The 8,344-nt window shown below is 45.8% G+C and overlaps 1 non-coding gene across 3 annotated transcripts; it reads left to right on the forward strand.

Moving 5' to 3' along the window:
* Positions 1-6,763: 6,763 nt before the first annotated feature.
* Positions 6,764-8,121, forward strand: LOC106781390 (uncharacterized). 3 transcript variants are annotated; one of them, XR_011434866.1, is made up of 3 exons: positions 6,764-6,895; positions 7,389-7,553; positions 7,745-8,121. It is a non-coding gene; the product is annotated as an uncharacterized protein (transcript). The 3 variants fall into 3 exon arrangements; XR_011434864.1 differs by having other exon boundaries at positions 6,766-6,895; positions 7,375-7,553; XR_011434865.1 differs by having other exon boundaries at positions 6,785-6,895; positions 7,291-7,553.
* Positions 8,122-8,344: the final 223 nt, after the last annotated feature.

Below are 8,344 nucleotides of genomic sequence, written 5' to 3' on the forward strand. Positions count from 1 at the left end.
CCTTTTTTTTTTAAGTAAATTTATTGGGATTATAATGGTTTCTAACATTGTGTAATTTCGGGTGTACATTATTGTTTATCAATTCCTGAAGACACTTCATCATGCTCATCCCCAGTAGTCTAATTTTTATCCATCACCATACATATGTGCCTCTTTGTCCCTTTCGCCCACCCCACCCCTACCCTTTTCCCTTCTGGTAACCACTGATCTGTTTTTTTTATCCATGTATTTGTCATCTCCCACATATGAGTGAAATCATGCAGTATTTTGTCTTTATGTCTCTGGCTTATTTCGCTTAAAATCACACTCTCCAGGTCCATCCATATTGTTGCAAATGGGACAATTTTGTCCTTTTTATGGCTGAGTAGTATTCCATTGTATATATATACCACATCTTCTTTATCCATTCATCTTTAGAAGGGCTCTTGGGTTGTTTCCACATCCTGGCTATTGTGAATTGGGCTGCAGTGAACATAGGGGTGCATAAATCTCTTTGGGCCATTGATTTCAATTTCTTTGGATAAATACCCAGTAGCGGGATAGCTGGATCATATGGTGTTTCTATTTTTAATTTTTTTGAGAAATCTTCATACTGATCTCCATAGTAGCTGCACCAGTTTGCATTACCACCAGCAGTGTATAAGGATTCTATTTTCTCCACATCCTCTCCAACATTTGTTGGTTTTTGTCCTGGTAATCATAGCCATTCTGACTGGTGTAAGGTGATATTTCATTGTAGTTTTATTTGTATTTCCCTAATAATTAGTGATGCTGAGCATCTTTTCATGTGTCTGTTGGCCATCTGTATATCTTCCTTGGAAAAATGTCTGTTCATTTCCTCTGCCCGTTTTTTCATCGGGTTGTTTGTTTGTTTGTTTGTTTGTTTTGTCGAGTTACATAAGTTCTTTATATGTTTTGGAGATCAACCTCTTGCCTGATAAATGATTTGTGGATGTTTTATCCCAATTGGTATTGTCTATTCTTTATATTCTATTAAAATGAGAATCTTTTGAAAGACCAGTCCTCACCCACTAAGATGGTTTCAGGTGATTGTTAGCACAGACTCTGGACTCAAATGCCTCAACCAACCTGTCTTTCCCACTGTCCTGGTTTTGCCCCAAGGCCACAGGCTTATGTGGACTGAGGGCCTGCTTCAGATGTGTACAGTGGAGCAGGAGCAAAAGTTTGAAAACTTTCCTCCTCCCCATCCTGTCATCTACATGCATGCAGCCTACAGCCCTTCCCGACGTGGCTGCCCCTGCCCACTTCCGCACCCAAACACAAGTACCAGGCTCACCCCAGTCTTCAGTCTCCCCCAAGGCTTTCTCCTGTTTTGTTGTTTAGGTATTGTTATTCATATTGTGTGTTGGTTTTGGAGACTTTCTTTTTTTAGAGCCTCTTAGGAGCCCAGAAAAATGAGGAGGAAGGTACAGAGATTTCCCATTTACCCCCTGCCCCCACACATGCATCACCTCCCCCATTATCAACATCCCCGACAGCATGGGACATTTCTTATAATCGATGAACCTACATTAACACATCATATCCCCCAATGTCCATGAGTTACATTAGGGTTCACACTTGCTGTTCTACATTCTATGGGTTTCGACAAATGTATAATGACATGTGTTCATTGTTAGAGTGTCATCCAGAGGAGTTTCACTGCCCTAAAAATCCCCTGTGCTCTGACTGTTGCGCCCTCCCCTCAGAATCCCTGGCAACCACTGCTCTTTTGACTGTCTCCATCATCTGCCTTTTCCAGAATGTTCATATAGTTGGAATCATACAGTAGGCAGCCTGTTCGGATTGGCTTTGTCCACTTGGTACTATGCCTTTAAGGTTCTTCCATGTCTTTTCATGGTTTTATAGCCCATTTCTTTTTTGCACTGAATCATATTCCACTCTATGAATGTATCACAGGTTATTTACCCATTCGCCTCCTGAAGGGCATCTTGGTTGCTTCCATGTTTTGGCAATAATTAGCAAAGATGACCTAAGTATCTGTGTGTATGTTTTTGTGTGGACATACGTTTTCACCTCTCTTGAGCAAATACCCATAGGATTGCTGGATCATGTAGTAAGAAAATGTATGTTTGGTTTTATAAGTAACTGCCAAAATGTCTTCCAAAGTGGCTATACCATTTTGCCTTCCCATCAGCAATGAATGAGAGCACCTGCTGCTCCACATCCTTGAGAGCATTTGGTGATGCCTGTGTACCAGATTTTGCACATTTTAACAGGTGTGCAGATATTGAGATTCTTTGTGAGTTTTGTTGTGTGTGTGTAGGTAATTTCCTTCTCCATTTTACAGTTTTCCAGGGTTGATTTTGAGAGTGGAAGCAAGGTCACCACGGGGGCCATGGATTAATTCTCAAGCCATGACAACACAGGACACAGACCACTCTTGTTTCCTCACTGAGAGACCTAAGCCATGCACATTGGACCTTTAGTGTCCAAATGCCAGATTTTGTGCCTTTGAGGTTTTGGTAGGGGTGGAGTTGTTCAAAAGAGGAGCTGCCCCACAGGAAGCTGGCTGCAGGAATCCCCCCCTGCCACCTGCACCTTCAGGCCCCTGTGCTACACCCTTCAGTCCCCTCAGGACTGTGACGCCTCTCTCTTAGGAGGCCGGCAGCCAGCTGCCAAATGGCCCTGTAGGGATTGGGGGTGTCTGCCTTAAAATGTACCCATTTTAAATGTTCAGTTAAGTATTTGTACTAAATTTACTGAGTTACACACCATCGCAGCAAGTGTTAGAAAATACCCTTCACCTGCATGAGATAGCTCGTGCCGCTTGTCGTTAAACCCTGTTCTCACCGTCTGCCCCACGGAAACACTACTCTACTTTCTGAATAGTTACCCCATATACCTCAATATGTGAAAATCTCTTGTCAGCTTTCACCATCAGGGTGTGAGAATTCCAGTGTTCTACACATCCTGGCCAGCATCTGGTATGGTCAGTCTTTCAGTTTAGGCATTCTAATAGGTGTGTAGTGGTACTTCATTGCAGTTTTTAATGGCATTTCCATAATGGCTAATGATGCTGAGCTTCTAGTTGTATGACTCTTTGCCATCTGTATGTCTATTTGGGAAAGTGTTCAAATCTTTGCCCATTTTTTATTGGGTTGTTTGATTCTTTCTTATTGAAGTTTGGGAGTTCTATATGCATTCTTGATACAAGATTTTTATCAGATATGTGATTTGCAAATATATTTTCCCAATGTGTGGCTTGTCTTTTTACTCTCTTAACAGTATCTTTAAAGGAAAAGGAGTTTTGAGTTTTGATGAAGTCCAGTTGATCAATTTTTTTCATTAATGGATTTTTTCCTTGTATCTAAGAAGTTATGTAAATGGGCCAACGATGGCCCCTACGTATTGGCCTAAACTGGCCCCCGTGTTGTTTACTTCTTCACAGCAGGCTAGGGTCTTTAGCCCAAAGTCTACTGGTGGCAAAGTCAAATTATTATGGATCCAGTTTCTTTAAATATACTTCAAACAAACATATTTGTAGCCATTTAGAGGCTGCCTACTTTGCGTGTCCCACAAAGATGCAGCCAACACCTGCTAACCGTAGATAGGACAAAGCCTGCAGCGATAAAATATCCCTGACTGCTACTGCCCTCTGGAGTTCACTGACCCAGAGACTCCCGCCTTGCTGCTGTGGAGGATCAGAATTGGCTACCCCAAAATGCGTCTCTCGGGTCATAGCAAACACTTGTTTAACAAACATTTGCATTTCCATCTCCATGTAAATTGCTTTCCTCCCCTTTGAAGACCCAAACCACTACCCCCGACATCCTCCTTTGTCTTTAGCTGAAGATGGTATTTAAGGTGGTGGTTTTGGCCATTCTGGTGAGTTGCTCAGTTTTCCTGGGTTTCTCCCATGTATACATGTTACTAAACTTTGATTTTCTCCTGTTATTCTGTCTCATGTCAATTTATTTCTTAGGCCAGCCAGAAGGACCTAGAGGGTAGAGGAATTGGCTTCCTCCCCATACTGCTGAGCACCATCTCCCAGATACGTGAAGGCCCCTCTCCCATTTCCCCTTCTCTCCTGGGAGGGCCCTTACTTTATTCCCTTTCTGGGTGGTGGCCTTGTGCCTCTGTCTCTGGAAGGTCTCTTCCTGGGAGGGACTTCTCCTCTCATGCAGCCCTGTCCAAGTGCTGCTCAATAAAGCTTTTGTGTTCCGGCCTCTCGTGGTCCCGTCTCTTCCTTGGTCAACCTCGAAATCCTCAAACTTACCACACTAGCTCAGGGTAACAAAGATTTTCTCCTATGGATTCTCTAAGAAGCTTTATAATTTTGGTTTTGACACGGGGGTCTGGGAGCCATTTTGTGTCATTTTTTATATGGAGCAATGTTTGGATTAAACAGTGCTTTTCGCATGTGGCTATCCAGTTGTTCCAGATCCAATTGTTGAAAAGACTGCCCTTTCACCTCTAATCTTCTGCATCTTTATCGGTAATCAGTTGCCTGTGTATGCATGTATGTGTGGGTCTATTTCTAGACTCTCTCCTCTGTTCCATGAATATAATTCTGTTGTTACGTTATGCCAATTCCTCACTGTCTTGGTTATTGTCACTTTATAACAAGCCTTGCAGTCAAGTAGAACAAACTCTCTAACTCTGTTCTCTTTTTAAAAGTTATTTTGGGGGGGTGCTGGCCCCATAGCCGAGTGGTTAAGTTTGCGCGCTCCGCTGCAGGCGGCCCAGTGTTTCGTCGGTTCGAATCCTGGGTGCGGACATGGCACTGCTCATCAAACCACGCTGAGGCAGCGGCCCACATGCCACAACTAGAAGGCACCACAACGAAGAATATACAACTATGTACCGGGGGGCTTTGGGGAGAAAAAGGAAAAAAAAATAAAATCTTAAACAAAAAAGTTATTTTGGCTAATCTAGGTCCTTTGCATTTCCATATGAATGGGAACATGTTTTGTGCTGGTCTCAGCCTATCATTTACCAGTGTTGTGGTTGGACCAGCCCTTGTGGCTCTTATTAGGATTGCAAGATGCCCTTCAGCAATAACCATCAGGAAACTTTGAAAGAATAGAGGTTTATTACTCATAGGACCTGGAAATTACACAGCATACCTGGGGCCACACAGTGAGGTCGCCCGGAGAGAGAGAGCACAGGAGCCTGGGGTTCTGCTTTCGTTGGGGTTGAGGGTGGGTGCCTAGGGTTTCATGGGCTCACTCTTTATTGGTGAATGTAAAACATAAGAGCAGGAATTTAAAGCGCGGGAAGAGAAGAAAAGCAAGTGGCTGCAGTTATCAGTTATTGAAATCACCCAAGCTCTCTCAATCAAAGGAGCCTCCGTGGGGGGAGGGAGCCTGGCTCTTTATCTAGTCCTGTGGCTGGCAATGTGTTTATTCGAGACAGCCCTCTTGAAGTGGATCTCTCTTTGAAGTAGACGCCTTGGCAATCAAAGCTTAAGTCAGGCACGTGCATTACAAAAAAGAAAAAAAAATACATGTCAGGGCTTACACTACAGAACACCAGCCTGTCAATTTCTATGTTTTTAAAAAGGTCTTCTGGGGTTTTGATTGGGACTGTGTTGACTCTATCGATGAGCTGGGGAAGAATTCGCGTCTTAACAACATTGAGTCCTTCAAACCACAAACAAGATGTATACCTACATATGTTTAGGTCTTCATTAATCTCTCTCTGCAGTGTTTTGTAGATTTTGGTGTAGAGAGCTGCTACATATTTTGTCAGATTTGTAGTCTTTCTCATCCTGTTTTAAAACACACTGTTTTTAATTTCAATTTTCCATTATTCATTGCTAGTATATAAAAATACACTTTATTTTTATATGTTGATCTTATATCCTGAGACCTTGCTAAAGTCAATTATTCCTGCTGGAAGCATTTGTTTTTAGATTGATAGAATTTTCTGTGTAGACCATCTTGTGGGCTGTGAATGAAGACAGTGCTACCTCTCCCTTTCCAGCCTGGATGCCGTTTTCTTCCTTGTTGCACTGGACACCAAGCACGATGTTGAACGCCTCCCTCCCCCTGGTGAACTCAGCAGCCTTAGGTTGTAGTTTCCTGCATACAAACATCCAGCACAACTTGTAGCATGTGTCTGCCTCGTCCCCCTGACCCTGTGAAAACCCAAGCCTGGGTACTCCACCTACTGAGGTGGGCATGGGTCCCAGATTTGAAACAGGACTCGATTCTGAGTAGAGCAAGTCTATTCATGGAAGTCTGACAGGATGAAGGCAGTGATTTATAACCGGAAAAGAAAAAACTGAGGAGAGCAACATGGACCCCGAGAAAAGGAGGTGGGATGGAAAAGGTCCCTGGCAGACGTAAAGGGTCTTCAAGCCGCATAAGAGTAATTTGCAGTCAGGAAGCGGGATGATTCACATCTCCACAGAGACTTAAACACAGCCACAGCACCATGGGTCGATTTTAGGCAAGTCATACAGAAACTAGGGGTACAGAGTTCATTGACCTCCCCACCTTCCAGGGACACTGGGATCTGGGGCCTACGTGAAAGAATGTGTCTGGGCTTGGAGCCGGAGATGGCCACTTTGACCGTGACCCCAAGGCACAGGTTAATAAGAAAATGTCCTGCATCGTGTTCCTCGTCTGGGCTGGCCACCCCCGACAGGCTCTATAGCCCGACCGGACTATAGAAACATCCCATCCGTGGGAACAAAAAGATAAAATCTTCCCACCCATGGGAACAAGAAGAAATAACTCAAAGTATCTAAATGTCTGAAACCCTGAGTCAAAAGCCAGAAAACATTGGGATAAAAGGGAGTCACAGGCATAGAACAAGCGGGAGTCTCACTGAGGAGAGGACTCTTTGCCTCAGACCCGGACAATCGACACTCCCGCCCGCCATACAAACTATTGGGACTTCCCAGGCTGATTGTGGTGTGCATGTTGTAAGTACCGATTTGTTGTTTGCTTCCCCGCTCCTCGCTCTGTTCCCCTTTATCAATAAACTCTGCTTGCTTAAACAACCAAGTGGCCTTGGCGGTACCTGTCATTCCTTGCCCTTCGGGGCTGCGGATAACACTAGGTAGTGGTGAAGGGGGAAAGAAGAGAATGAAGCACTGAATAGGGTGGCTGTGGGGCAAAGTTTGGAGGAAACACCCTCTCCCTGCCATGTGCACCACCAGCATTGACTGGGAAGATGGGGCAGGCGGGTGGGGGGAAGCTGGTCAGTTTGGAAGGCTCTTTAGGGGTGTCAAAAAATGCCCCCTTTCCTCAATCAGAACAACTTGGTTGCTCCCCATCCTCCCCAAGAGACATCATGGTGGGGCTTTGTGATGTCTAGGCCCCACCCACGGCTACCATTGGCTAGAGGAGAGCCTTGCTGACCAAACAAAGCTGAAGGGTGTGGCCCCTCGCTGTCCTGGAGAGGGGTATATATAGGCAGGTCAGGAGGCCTGGGGTAGACCACTGGGAGGCGCTGACATGCCGAAGGCGACCAGGAAATCACAAGCTTCTAGCACAGTCGCGGAACAACCGTCGCCAAAGAACAAAGAGAGGAAGATGAGGAAGTCCTCCTGTCAACCCAGGTCCGGAGGCAGTGTCAAGGTGAGATGACCCCGCCCAAGCTCCTCCTCTTCCCCTTTGACTCCCCCCACCAAGACTCCTCCCCTGTCCTTGCCTGGCACACAGCCCCTCCTCAGCCCACGTCCCTTCTCAGGAAGCCCCTGTTCCCACCCATCCCCCCCACTCTTCCCTCAAACCAGTGCCCTTCTGGGCTCCCCCTGTTGTCTTTCCAGGCGGCCAAGAAAACCACGGGGGCCAAAAGACCCCTTCGAAGGAGATCCACTAAAAAAGCCTCTAGAAAATGTCCCACCTCTTCAGTCAAATCTAAGGAAGCGAGAGGAACAACCCTATTCGGTCACTATCACAGGCTGAATGAAGAGCTGAATCAAGATGAGCCAGAGGAGGACGGAGAGAGCATGGAGAAGCCCAGCACTTCACGTGCCTACCTGCACCGCCGGTAACTTCAGAGCGAGGCCACAGACCTCAGAGAGGAATCATCTGAGAAGTCTCTGAGGTCTGGCCCCTGAGAAATGGCCAACGGTGTTGACGTCATTTGACAGCAGCAGGGTGCCCTGATGGTGATTTAAATAAAACGGACCTGTTGTGAAAATGTGTGTGTCTCTGAGAGTTCTCTCATGGGGGGAGCGGGGAAGGAAGGGAAGAGGCAGCTGTGTGAGGGGGAGGGAGGTGAGTCCTGCGGGGTCGGGGGTCAGACCAGAAGGTCCAGTTAGCCTGACAGTGGGGACAAGGACTGGGCCAGGACTCAGCACTGAACACAAACTTCCCACGGGAGAAGAGGAAAAGGACTTGGTGTTTCTCTGTGTGTGTGTGGG

This window comes from Equus caballus, chromosome X (assembly GCF_041296265.1).
Source record: "Equus caballus isolate H_3958 breed thoroughbred chromosome X, TB-T2T, whole genome shotgun sequence".
In the NCBI taxonomy this organism is placed as follows: Eukaryota; Metazoa; Chordata; class Mammalia; order Perissodactyla; family Equidae; genus Equus; species Equus caballus.